The following is a 13,588-nucleotide window of genomic DNA, read 5'->3' as shown; positions in this document are numbered from 1 at the left end:
CAAGAAGGGAGTGCCCAGAAATGAATTTTGGAGAAGCAGAAACCCCTGGAGAAGCAGACCAGGGCCTGGATCCCACCTTGCTGGCCTCCCCTGAGGACTGGAAGGGCTCTGGAATTGCACCTTGCCTGGAAACCTGCCACAAACAGCACTTTGGGAGCAGAAGGTGTTTCAGAGGTGTAGTGGCAGCTGGGAGGTGCCTCTGAGTTTGATGTGGTGCTGAGTGGGTCACCACACCATGTTCTGCAGGAAATAGGTGAGGCCATGAGCTCTGCAAAGCCTCCCCAGCCCCTGCTGCAATGCCAGGGGTCTCCATGTGCTGCTTGGCATCCCAGTGTGGCTGTGCTCTGGGGTTTCCAGCTTAGGGCTGGGTTCCCAAGCCTTGTTTTGGCCTCTCCTTTGGGATAACATTTCAGAGCAGCCCATGCTGGGAGCTCTGGGCCAGGAGCTTCAGGGGGCTGGGTCAGGGCTGAGGGTGCTGGCACAGGGGATGAGGTGTCTGTGCTCACATCCAGCTCCTCTTTGGAATGCCAAGGCTGTGCTGGGCTGCTCAGTGGCTGCCTGGTGCCTCTGGGGGTGCAGGATGCTCCTCTGGATTGAGGCTCTTCCTCCTCTGTCCCTGTCCCACCCTTGCTGTTTGGAGGTTCTCACAAGGACTGTACCTCTGGATGTGTTTGTTGAGTTCAGTTGTGGATAAAAGGAAGCTGCCTGGTTGATGGCTCCCTCTGTCCTGGCTGAAGGGCTCAGCCCCAGTGCTGGCTGCCGTTCTGTCTTTGCTGTGCCAGGGGCACACAGCACATGTGGGACTGTTAGAGGCCAGAGGAGACCCCAGAGCTGATGGAGGGGCTGGGAGATGCAGGAGAGAAGGATCCAGTGACACCTCAGAGCTCAGGGCTGCTCAGGGTCTGTCTGGTACCTCGGGGGGTGCAGGATGTTCCTCTGGATTGAGGCTTTTCCTCCTCTGCCCCGGTCCCACCCTTGCTGTTTGGAGGTTCTCACAAGGATTGCACATTTGGAAGTGTCTGGTTTTGGATGAAAGGAAGCTGCCTGGCTGATGGCTCCCTCTGTCCTGGCTGAAGGGCTCAGCCCCACTGTTGGCTGTCAGTCTGTCTTTGCTGTGCCAGGGGAACGCAGCACATGTGGGGCTGTTGGAGAGAGGCCAGAGGAGGCTCCAGAGCTGATGGAGGGGCTGGAGCCAGACTGGGAGATGCAGGAGAGAAGGATCCAGTGATACCTCAGAGCTCTGGGCTGCTCAGTGTCTGCCTGGTGCCTCTGGGAGTGCAGGATGCTCCTCTGGATTGAGGCTTTTCCTCCTCTGTCCCTGTCACCCATGGGCTGTGGGGTCCCACCCTTGCTGTTTGGAGGTTCTCACAAGGATTGCGCCTTTGGAAGTGTCTGGTTTTGGATGAAAGGAAGCTGCCTGGCTGATGGCTCCCTCTGTCCCACTGTTGGCTGTCAGTCTGTCTTTGCTGTGCCAGGGGCACACAGCACATGTGGGGCTGTTGGAGAGAGGCCAGAGGAGACCCCAGAGCTGATGGAGGGGCTGGGAGATGCAGGAGAGAAGGATCCAGTGACACCTCAGAGCCCTTTCCAATGCCTGAAGGGGCTCCAGGAGAGCTGGGCAGGGATTTGGGACAAGGGACAGGACACAGGGAATGGCTCCCAGTGCCAGAGGGCAGGGCTGGATGGGATTTTGGGAAAGAATTCCCCCATGAGGGTGGGCAACCCCTGGTACAGCTGCCCCTGAGCCATCCTCTGCTCTCCCACCCCTTTGGGCTGTGTGCCCTGCATGTCCTGCACACCTGGTGCCAGGGGCATCCCTGGATCCTGATGTTTCCATGCCCAAACTGCAGCGTGGCACAGGAAAATACAGAGTGCGGGAGATTTTTGGGAAGCAGCTTGCAGGAATGTGCACCAGGAATGCAGGGATCTGCTGGGCTGCTTTATTTCTCTATTTCAAACAGCATAAATTAAACTCTTTTTATTTATTTTTTCCCCTCCCTCTTCTTCAAATCTTCTCCTTGTGTGCTGGAAACCCAAACACAGCAGAATTGGGTTGATATTCAGAGGCCAGAAATGGAAGTGGCCACTTTAATTTGGCCACTCTCCAAAGAGAGCCATGGGGTGGGGGAGAGGGAAATGGGTTTGCAGTGCTGTTTTTCAGTCTGAATCATAAAGGTGTTTAACATAGATAAGGAAATGTTTAACTCTGTGTTATCTTAGCAAAGTTGCTTTAAAAGGTGGCTCTTCCCAAGAGCAGAAGGAAGATTTTCTTTTTTCAGCACATCCCTTTCCTGGGTTTGAATATTCATTTCATATTTGATTTTTATATTTATTTTTGCCCCCTTTTCTGCTCTCCATGTACTCCAGGTCCCTTTTCTGCCCACCCAACACCTGGATTTGTCCTGTGCAAATGAAGGGAATTTCTGGGCTGCTCTCTCCTGACTCCTGCCTCCTCTCTCCAGGGCATCCAGCCGAGCTTCCCAAGGGAACTTTAATTAGTTTTCCACACAAATTCCTCAGCTCAGCAGCGTGGAGGGGCTCAGGGAGGTGGAGTGAGCTGGGGAAGGGGCTGATTTTGGAATGTCTTGTTTAAATGCCACTCTGGGGTTCTGCTTTGGGCTTTTTGCCATTTTTTCAGTGCAAAAAAAATTTCAGATGTGGGCAGGTGGTTCTCCATAGGGAGAAAAGCAAAGCCTGCTTGTGCTGTGTCCTGGAAATAACCCACTCAGGGTTCTTAGTGTTACAAGGTGTCTTTTTGTCCGAATTAAGAAGAGAGTGTGTGTGTCTAAGAAAGGAAAAACATGGGATTTCTCTTTTTTTTGCCTTATGTTGTGGCCAGTTCTTGTTCATTCTCAGAGTTGGCCCTTTGGGGGCTGCCAGCTGGGGCACTGCACAATCTATAACATTGAAATTTCACTGGACTAACTTTTGAGCTTGTGTCTCAGCCTTTCATCAAGGTACAGCCAAGATGATTATCTCCTTGCTCTTAAAATTCCTCTGTCTGTTGGGTTTGTTAACTGCAGCTCTTTGCTGGTGATGTTGATCCATCCGCCCCCCCTGCCTTTCACTTGTGTGGGTATTTTTCAGTCTCACTTCACGAGAAGGTCCTGAACAAGCCTCTAATGAATCACAGCTTTCTCCTCACGATGACATCGTGTCCTTTATTTGCATCTCTGTTTGCATCATTATTTTTTTAACCTCATGCCTGCTGCAGCCTTTCTCCCTCTCCCAATCTGGGAGATTTTTCAGCCTTGGGATGTGATTGCAATTAAAGCCCTTCCATTCCAGAGTCTCTCACCTCCCCTGAGGCTCTGCCCGTGCCCAAGGCCTTTGAACTGTGCTGGCTTCTGCAGCTGCTGGCACCAGCAGCATTTCTGTCTGCACCTTGTTTTTCCTGAAGAAATCAAGTTAAGGCAGATCAGGATGACCATCTGTCTTCTCACCTCTCTTTCCTCCTCCCCCAGCAGCATCCTGAGCACTTCCAGGCATCTGGCAGAGGACAGGAGATGTTAAATTTGCTGCAATTAAGTCCAGGGGGAAGCTGCTGAGCCTCATCCTCTGAGGAAGGTGCTGTTGTGGGACTGACCCCTACCAGGCATCCAGGGATTCACATCAGCTGCCTGTGAAGATGGGATGGTTTTTCTGCCCATATTCCCATTTATTAGGTACCAGGGAAGCTGGAAAACCACATTTTGTTCTGCTGCCCATCAGTGTTCTGTGCACATCAGGCTGTCCCCTCCTGGGTGGGTTCTGGGGTGTTTGGAGGACAGCCTTGGGTCTCCTTCAGCCCCTCATGTTTTTGAACATCTCTTTGTGAAACCTCCCTTGAAAAAGCAGCAATATTGACTTTTCCAAACCCAGGAGTGCCAATCTCAGCATCTCAACAGGCTGGGACTGCTCACAGGCAGCACCACTAAGATTTGTGCCAAAATCCACCCTGCAGATCCCATTTCAGGTGTGCTCCATGGCCCTTCCCTACTTCTCTTTAACCCAGCTCTTGCTCTTCCCACTCTTTGATGCCATGCCAGCAGCTGAGGGGTTAAAAGAGTCTGGGTGAGGGGGGGGGCGGCGAGGGGGTGGGGATGAGGTGTTTCAGCTGCTCATTACTCACTGCCAGCTTCCCCCAAAATCATATTAATTTCACGCTGTCACGCAGGACTGCGCTGTCTGTGCCGGCAGCAGCCAGGAGGGTGACAGGGCTGGGATGAGGGGAGTGTGGCTGCCCCTCATCCTCACCCATGGCTGCCTTTTTGGGAGCTCTCTGGTGCCTCTTTCCTCGCCCAGGTGGGGCTGGGGCTGCTCACCTTGCAGGGGGATGTGGGGAGCGCCGTGTGCTGCCTCCCGATGATCATTTTCCACCCCGCTGCTTGTGCAAAAACCCCATGAAATTGGGTCTGCTGCAGCAGGGAGGTCTGCAGGAGGGAAGGAGGGAGGGAGGGGAGCTGCCAGCCTGCCCTGCCCTACCTGTGCTCAGCAAGGATGCTGCTTAAAAGTTGCTTTTTAACCACTTGCCTCCCTTTTTTAACACCAGCGAGCACAGCCAGCTCTGCCTGTAAAGATCGAGCTGCCTGTGCCTCCTGTCTGATTTCTCCCCCTTTTCTGCTGTTTGCTCAGTGCATCTGCCAGAGCTGTCACCTCTGCAGGGACTTACTGCCATCAGCTGGGCCTGTGACAGCTCCCACACAGGCTCAGCATTGCTGAGCCCATCCTGGCTGAGGCTCACTCTCCATGGCAGGCATTCTGCTCCGTCCCTGCCATTCGGATTGTTCTCACCCCTAGAACTCATCTCACCTTTTTTCCAGGTTTGTGCTTGCAATTTTTTGTGGGTTGTGGCTGGAAGGATAATCCCTTCCCTTTTTTCTCATTGTGGCCACACTTCTTGGAGCTCTTAGCAGGGGGGTTGGACTTAGATGATGTCCAACCCAAACCATCCAGGGATCCTGTGGAATCTCTGTTCTCTCATCCTGTACTTTCTGAGATGGGTGGAGAGCAATGAGCTTTCCATGAAGTGGAGTGGGAACAGCGTCACTGAAGCCCATGGTGGCTCAGGCAGTGCTTGCACCAGTCACTCCCTGTCTTTTGGGACTTCTCCAGGTGACCTGTGAAGACAAATCCCACTGTGCAGAGTGGCCTCGGAGCGTTGCTGTGGTCATGGCAGGTTGGCAAGGGGTGACCAAAGTCCTGGAGCAGGAGGAGAGCCACCACTGTGGCTTGGGCAGCAGCCACACCTCCAGTTTGGGCACAGGATGGGTAAATTGGGCTGTTAGCAGTGAAAAGCCACCTCTGCTCCCAGGGCTTTTCCAGCACAAGCAGAAAATGGGATTTTCTGTCTCTGGAGCGTGGTGGCTCCCACCCTGCTTCACCAAGGAGCTGCTCTGTGCCTGCTTTTAATGCTTGGCCTTGCTCTGAGCCCTGGCAGGTGTCCCATGTGGCCAGCCTGGGCTCTGGGGACAATCCTGAGCTCAGGAGAGCTCACAGCCTGGCTGTGTTTGAGCCTCCAGCTCAGCTCCCGTGTTCCCGCTGCGCTTGCGTGCATTTGATCTCCCCTCTGTGTTTCTCTGTTCCCCTGATGAAAATAATTAATCAGGTTATTTTTCTAAGTCATCCTGCGGCTTTACAGGGACAAGACTTAAATAAGGATTCTCTTTAAAGCAGAGCTGTGTTAAAATAGCTGTGTGCCTATAAATATCTCATTGCTTCTATATTTATTCCCCAGCTCAGTGCAGGAGGTTCTACAGCTGAATATAAGATATTTCTTAATTTTTTTGGATTGTTGATGCAGCTGGTATCTTAACAGCAAGGCTGCCTTCTCCAAAGGATGCCCTGGGTACACCTTTGGGTTTCTTCTGAGTTTCCTAGTTGCTAGTTGTACAAATTTCCTCTTGTCTTTGAAAGGAGCTGACTCATAAGAATCCTCCAGGAGCAGAGATTTGCACCAGACCCTCCTGTGAGCACTATTTTTAGCATAACTTATTTTTTTTTTTGACCAGAGCTGCACTCTGATCAGGATTTTCAAAAGAGCCCAGGAGAGATAAATCCCCAAATCTCAGCTCTGTGGGAGCTGCAGGTTCCTTTGAAATGCTGACCCTCTGGTGATTAGGGCAGTGACTTGGTGGCTCCTAAGCCCTGGTCCTGCAAGGTGCTGCGTGCTGGGAGAATTGTGGCTTAGGAGTGTGAGCTCTGAGAAAGGCTTTGCAGGCATTGGGGGCTCTTGTTGGAGGCTGTGCAAGGATTGAGATTCCCTGAGGGTTGGGATAGAGGGGTCTGTAGGTGACTGCTGCATTTGTACACCTCAGCTGCCAGGGGAGCGGGGTTTGGCCCTGCTGTGCTCCAGGGAGGTGATGTGGGGGAAGATGTCCTGATAGAGCTGCTCCTTTCTCCTCCAGGCTTGAATGTCGTTTGTTTCCCCCGAGCAAAAAATTTTTAAAAAAAGTAATTACTATTAGGAGTAACTAGTATTGCTAGTAGGATTAAGAAGGAAGATGCTGGGTAGGTGAAAGGAGGGGATTTGAGAGTGACAGCAGAGGGGACAAGAGCCCTGCTGTGACCAGAACCAGCTCAGAGCTCTAAGATTGCCCAAGAGAAGAGAAGCAACAACAAAACCTGAATAATATTAAAGTGGGATTTTCCACCTCCATCCTGCTTTGGGGTGACCTCTTCCATCATACACCCACCAGTTGTCTTTAAATCCTCAAACTCTTTTGGGGTAGCTTTGAACTCCCAAACTCATGTCAGTGTTCAGCAGTGCTGCTAGAACCCAGGGCTTCCTAAAGCTTGTGGTGTTCCCTGTGCCAGCTCTGCACCTTCCCCTGGCCCTTAGAGACTGGAATTGTAGGCACTGAGGTGTGAAATTTCAGGAGGAAATCTGTTCCTGCTTTCATCAGCCAGTGAATCATCCTTGTCTTTAAAGCACGGAAATAAACGTGGAGAATAGGCAGGTGTCTTCTCCTGGAGGTGTCAGTGAGTCCTGGCTGCTTCTCCTTGATGTCACCAAGTCTGAAATAGATTTATGGCAAGAAGTGGATTTAAAAAATACTTCCCACCCCAGTGGTGCAGGCTCTTCCGTCAACAAGGAGCAGGAAACAAAGCAGGGCATGTGCAGTATCCATGGGGAGGCGCATCCTGGGATCTTGCTTTGCAGTCAGACCAGAAAAAAAGATGGGAACAAATCAAGAGATGCCCATCTCTCCATCCTAAAGGTGTGTGAGGCTGCTGGGTGGGGCTCTGCACATCCCAGCTCCTGCTGCAGGGGCTTCAGGGCTCTCATTCCTTTTTTCCACACTACAATTCCAGCGTGGGAGCTGGCTCTGGAGGGCAGAGCGACTGTGACAGTCACACAGAGCAGCTGGAGCTGGAAAATCAGCCTGGATTGGGAGGAGCAGGGGGCTGAGGAGCTGCAAAGGGAGGTGCAGGGATATGATGCTTCTGCCACCAGCACAGCAAATCCAGCAAGGGAAAGTCCCCTTTTCCCACCAGCCTTTAAAGCTGATCTCTCCCCATGTTAAAACCTCCCAAAGTCCGATTAAACACAGCAAAATTAAGAAACCAAACCTGGTTGCAGCACCTGCTTAGAAATTACTTAAGTGGAGGGATATTAAAATTTTAAGACTTGCTGGTGTGCTGCTGATGGAGGATTTAAAAAAATAATAATTACTGTTGGGTGGTGGTTTTTTTTTTTTTTCTTTCTGCTTGGTTTTCAGGATTGGTTTCTGTTTAGCGTGCGGCCTAATTGCATAATTACACGATAGACTGGAGTAGAATTTAGTGTGTGTAATACCAGTTATAAAGAAGAGCCCTAATTATGTAGATCTTCTCAGGTAAATAATACATCAGGGGCATGGAGTGGCCTAATTACTGTTCTGAAAACCTGCCTAATGACTAATTTGCTTGGAATTTCAGAACGCTTTTGATAAGGTCCCTCATAAGCAACTGTTAAGGAAAATAAATCGAGAAGGGATAAAATGTTTTGCTGTGTTTTTAAACAAGCCAGTTAAGCCACAGGAAGCAGCCACTGCCTCTTGATCCAGCATCTTGAGGAGAGGCAAGATCCATCCTCTGGCTGCCTCCTGCTCTGGGGCCAAAGCTGTTGTGTTCCTGATCCTGCTTTGCCACGAGCTCCAAGGGAGGCTGCTGCCATTTTCCACTAAAAATGGGATTTGTGGGTCAATTCCCAGCTCCTTGGAAGAAGCACATCCATGTCCACATAGTCCTTGGCACTTGAAGTAGTTGTGGTGTTGGGCTTCTAAATAATTCTTGAAGATCTGTGCCAAAATTAGATAAATCCAGGAAGGAAGAATTAAAATTGGAGCTTTTCACCAAGGGAGTGATGGCAATCCAAAAGCTGGAGCTGTTTTCTAGTGGATCTCATGGACTTCCTCCATGATGAGCTGGGACCAGCAGCAGTGTTATTCCAGGGAGTGTGGGAGATGCTGCAGTGATGGGAGCCTGGATTTGGCCCTGCCCCAGGAGCCTCAAGGACAGAAAACCAGGCTCAGGAAAGGATCCACAGAGCAGCTGAACCTGGATAGGCAGCAGCACAAGGAAAAGGAGGAATCACACAAAGCAAAACCCAGTTGTGCTGCAGCAGCAGATCAAGGGCCTCCAAACAAAGATGATGCTCCTGGGCAGAGAGGAAGCTGGAAAAACTGATGATCCATGGTAAAGAGCAAGGTGCAGACGTGGCTGTCCTGTCCCCCTGGCTTTTCACACAGATTTTGCAGGAGCTTTGATTATCCAGCAGGGCATGAATGAAGGATCAGCTTTGCTTCCTGGTGTGGGCCAGGGGGACGCTGCTCCCCTGCTCTGCTCCAAACCCCTCCACCAGAGCTGGAGGGAGCCACAGTCTGAGCTCCAGGATCCAGAGGTTCCCTCCCACCTTGTCTTCCTGTGCTTTCATTTGCTGATTTCCAGAGGTGAAGGAGACATTATTGATGCTGCTGCTGATAACGGTAATAGGGGAGATGGGTGCCAGATAATTCCTGAACTCTCTAACAGGATTTAAGCTAACAAGAGAGGAAGGCTTTTTTCTTCCCTCCTTCCCTTTCCCTTCCTCCTTTTCAGCTATTTCCTGTGCCGGGGATAACAACACCAAGGAGTGTTAAATTGGCTCTGAATGTCCACCCCTGGCTGTCCACATTCTTGTAACGATTTCATTAGCTTGAATTATCCACGTTATTTTCTTGTAATGGGATTAGCCATCCTGGAGTCAGCTGAAGTCCTGGAGCGGGAGGCGGGAGGGCCCTTCTGCTGCGGATTCCATTAACTCCCTCATGCAGGGGGTGCAACTGGCCATGGCTCAGCCCAGGGGCAAAACCATTTGCCAGGGTCCTGCCTTCCTCCAGGAGGAAGAAAGAAAAAAAAGACCATTACTATATTTTTTTTTTCTTCCCCCTTTTCATCAGCAAATGCAGAGGCAGAGTGTGGCGGGGCCTTCTGGAGGGGGAAGGTCCTGTTTGGGGGAAAAAGAATAAGGGATTGAATGAATTCCACGTGGCTGCAGCCTGCTCCTGGGGCTGAGGCTGTGCAGGGAGGGGAGGGAAGGATTTGTGGCTCTTTTGGACTCCTCATCCCCACCCAGAGGCGTTTGGGATGAGCGGTCACGCTGCTGCCTCATCCGCCTGAGCTCCGGCCTGGGGCTGCCAGGGGGGAGCTGGGCAGGGCTGGAGCAAGCAAGGCAGCAAGAGGAGAGCAGGAGGAGGAGATGGTGGCAACCCAGGAGAAGGTTGGCAGCCTTCAGAAAGGTTTTCATAATCAGTTTTTCAGCGTGGTTTTGCTGTTTTGTTTTCCTTGAAGGGATATGAACCAGGGAGGGGGATTTAGGACTGCTCTGTGCAGTGGCACCTCTGTACACAGCTGCAGAACACTCAGGGTGATTTTTGTGGTTTTGGCAGTGGACAGATTCATGGTGTCTGTTGTGCTTTCCTCCTGTTGTGCCTTCCCCCTCAGAACATGGTAACCCAAGAGTCCTTGACCAGCTCGTGGATTGGGGTGCACCAAGATCAAGTCAGATAAACACATCTCTGTGTTTGGGACTTGCAAATGCCCATCAGGGATGGACAGTCTGGCCTGTCCCAAGGATTTTGCAGTTTAAGTGCTGCTCTTTGAGACAGGGGAGGGGCTGAAATGGAGGGAAAACTTCTCAGCTGGAGAGATGTTTATAATTTCTTTGGAAGGAATTGTTCCCTGTGAGGGGGGACAAGCCCTGGCACAGGATGCCCAGAGAAGCTGGAGCTGCCCCTGGATCCTTGGCAGTGCCCAAGGCCAGGCTGGACAGGGCTTGGAGCAACCTGGGATGGTGGAAGGTGTCTCTGCCATGGCAGGAGGTGGAATGAGATGAGCTTTAAGGTTTCTTCCAAGCAAACCACTCTGATTCCAGGTTCACCCTGATCTGTCCCATGAACGAGCATCCTTCACTGCTGCCTGGAGCTGTGGGGTTTTCTGGGGAGCAGGGAGGAAGGAAGGGGAGGGGAAAGGTTTTCTGGAGCCCACCTGCCCATTCTCCTGTGTCCCAGGACCTCTGGGCTGTGTTGGTGAAGGATGTACAGGCTCCTTCTGGTGACCAGGCAAAGCCAGGTACGCTGTGGGTTGTGTCCTGAGCTGGAATGTGCTCCTTAATAGCAATGTAATGTCCTGTAATTAGCAGGCAAAGGACTTGCCTCCCAGCTGGCCTGTGCCAGAAGGATATAATTACAATCCCAAGGAGTGATGTTCCTCTGACCTGCAGCCAGCTTGCAGTGAGGAGGAGAAATCTCCTTTTCCTGCCTGTGTTCAGCCAGGGAAGCAGGATGGCAGCTGGAAGAGCTGCCAAAGCAGCAGGAGAGCAGCTGATAGCCAGCAGTGCCATGGAGAAATGCTGCACCTCTTGTGGGTGGGAGGGAGGGGATGTCCCTGCTGGCATCTCTGGGATGCACCCTGAGCTTGGAAGGGGTGACTGGTCAAGGGAGAGCTCGTGGCTGTCTGTTCTGCAGCCCTGTGGATTGTGGCTCAGCCAGGGCCAGCACAAGGCTTTTTCTGGTTCCCCAGCAAATCTGGATGGGCACAAAACAAAGGTTCTCATTTAGGAAATAGGAGTTGCAGTGTTTGTGGAGGCTGTCATCCCTCCCAGCCAAGAGCAGGAAAACGTGCCAAGCCTGGGAGAGCGAGGTGTGAGGCTGGATCTGCCAGCCTGGCTGGCAGGGCCTGCAGGGACAGGGGAGCCCAGGCACAGCCACATCCTGCACACCTCTGCCCTCCCCTCCTGGTCCTGGTTCCACCTGGGATTTCAGAGAGGAGCTGTGGGACACCATTTTTCATGGACCTGTGGGAAGGAAGCCAGGAACAGCTGTGTGCATGACTGCTCACCAGGGGCTCTGCCATGCAGCAAAACTCTGCTTTTGGCCCTCAAACCTCTCTATTTTAATTGTGAGCAGCTCCATGGAGGTTTCACCAGAGATTTGGGGTTGCTGCACACCTTGCAACACTGAAATCCCATCCCAGTGTCCTGCCAGAAATCCAGCTCCAGGCCAGGCAGAAGGGGCTGCTGGGCTCTTCAGGACTGAGGATCAAGTCCTGTGCAGAGTTAAGCCAGGCTGACTGCAAACAAGTCAATGTCTCAAGCCTGAAAGGGCTTTGCTCCCACAACCACCAGCCCTGGTGCAGGGGGTCAGGAGCACTTGGAGAAGGCATGGATGGGTGGGTGAGGATAAATCCAGAAACTGCTCTGGTTTCACACTCACTGATGCTGGAATCCTCCCTGCAAACCATGCTGCTCAAGGGAAGGAGCCTGGCCTGGTGCTGTGCTCCGTGCTGGCAGCAGGATTGCTGATCCCTGCCCACTTGGAGAGGAGAGAGGCACCAGCACCCAGAGGAACCCCAGCCTGGGCTGCTGTGGGTTTTTTCACTCCATCTGTGCTGGAAGGGCAAGGAGCTGGCAGTGCCACCACGTCTGACTTGCTGTGACTCCACAGCCATCCCAGCCTCTGGGAGCACATTTTCAAATAGCTCCACGACATCTAATGGAAAAGCTTTCTTCCCTCCCTTGCTATTACGCTCTGGTGTCACCTGGGTGATGTGCTCCATGCTTTTCCTCCTCCCATCCCCATGCCTTTGCCATGGCACAATCCCTGCCTGGCCATCCTGGATGGGCTGGAGTGGGAGCAAAGCCATCAGCACCTGGCTTCCCTGGGCAGGGAGCCTGCCACTGCAGGGGGTAATTGCGTTTCCTTCTGCCTCTGCCTCTCTCTCCCCCCAAATCCAGCAGCAATAATTGGAAAGGAGAGGTGTGAGTCTGTGCCTGGCACCAGAGAGGAGAACATTAAAGGCCGGAGCTGTGCCTCATTCGCAGCTCCCTCCCGTAATTGCTGTGTTGTGTTTTCTAATTAGCGCCGCAGTGGGGGGGATGCTGCTCCCCTGCACGGCCCCTCTGGGGTCAGCCCTGTCCCCTCGGCTTCCCTCACCCCTCCACCTCGCCTGTTCCCTGCATCCATCCCTCTGGAAGCCCAGGGAAAGCTTCTGGCCAGCCCTGCTGTGCATCTGGAGCAGGTATCCCCTCCCTTCCCTCCTCTCCTCTCCACGTGTGGGTGGCTTGGACTGCTCTGAGCTGATGAGGAAGGAATTGCCAGTTTCTCCCAGCTCTGCCCAGGCTGATGTGTGCCAGCACAGCTTCCCTGGCACCCTGAATCCAGAGCCATGCTGCTCCTGTGGGTACCCCCTGGCCACCCTGAATGCTGGGTTTTGGTGGCAAAAGGACATGTTGGTGTTTCAGTGCACAGACTGAGCGTTGTCTGAGACCTCCCTTTGAGCAAATCCTCTGCTCCTGTTCCTTCAGCAAATATTCTGCTGCCCCCAGGCAATGTCCTTGATATTTTTCATGGAGAGAGAGACACTAGAGCATGCCCATGGCCCTTGCCTCCCATTTTTCCTAGCTAGATGGGCATCCCCATGGCTCAGGAGCTGTCCCCTTGCCTCTCCCTTCACCCAACTGCAGCATTCAAGGTGCTCCAGGGATCCTGGGAGTCCCTGTCACCCCCACCCCAGGGAAAAACCCCAGGATCTGAGCTCTCCAGCAGCTGAGGCTGCTCCCTGTGCCGTGCTGGGGTTTGTTTGTTTGTTTGCGTGGCTCCAGCTCGGAGGGGGCAGCAGGGAGAGGGAGGGAAAGCACCGAGCGCGAGACGTGCGGATTCATTTTGAAGCTTCATAATGGTGCATTTACACACCACGTTGCCTAAGGAAATTGGGTGGATGAATGCCTGGTCATGCTGCCAGTGCAGCAGGTTAACTCCCAGGATTTAGCTTATATCATTTCACAAGAGCGTTTATGGCCTTTACTGTGTTTATTCCCAGGTGCTCTTTGGCACTGCTGTATCCCAGGCTCCTTTTGTGTATGCACGCCTGTGTGGAGATTTTCAAATAAAATAACACATCTCTTCAGACCTGGGCCACATTAAATATTTATTGCCTGCAGTTTGTGCATATGTGTTTGATAAATGGGTGTGAGGGGAGGGGAGGAGAAGAGGGAGCTTGGCAGCAGGGAAAGCGTTGGCTTTGTCCTGGAATTTCTCCAGGGGATGGCACTGGAGAGGGGTGTCCAGCACGTGCTGCCTTTGGGGCT

At 52.5% G+C, this 13,588-nt stretch overlaps 2 protein-coding genes across 3 annotated transcripts in view; one reads left to right on the top strand and one right to left on the bottom strand.

Moving 5' to 3' along the window:
- The window catches only part of TPCN1 (two pore segment channel 1), a 228,889-nt gene that overhangs the window by 28,260 nt on the left and 187,041 nt on the right, over positions 1-13,588 (bottom strand). The window lies entirely within an intron of this gene.
- RBM19 (RNA binding motif protein 19) overlaps positions 1-13,588 on the top strand; it is a 53,634-nt gene that overhangs the window by 20,556 nt on the left and 19,490 nt on the right. The gene's annotated exons all lie outside the window — the stretch shown is intronic.

This window comes from Melozone crissalis, unplaced genomic scaffold, assembly GCF_028551555.1.
Source record: "Melozone crissalis strain CALT ecotype California unplaced genomic scaffold, PUWL_Pcris_2 ptg000063l_1, whole genome shotgun sequence".
Taxonomy (NCBI): Eukaryota; Metazoa; Chordata; class Aves; order Passeriformes; family Passerellidae; genus Melozone; species Melozone crissalis.
Note: the sequence above shows the minus strand (reverse complement) of the source record. Positions and strands in the feature narration are given on the sequence as shown.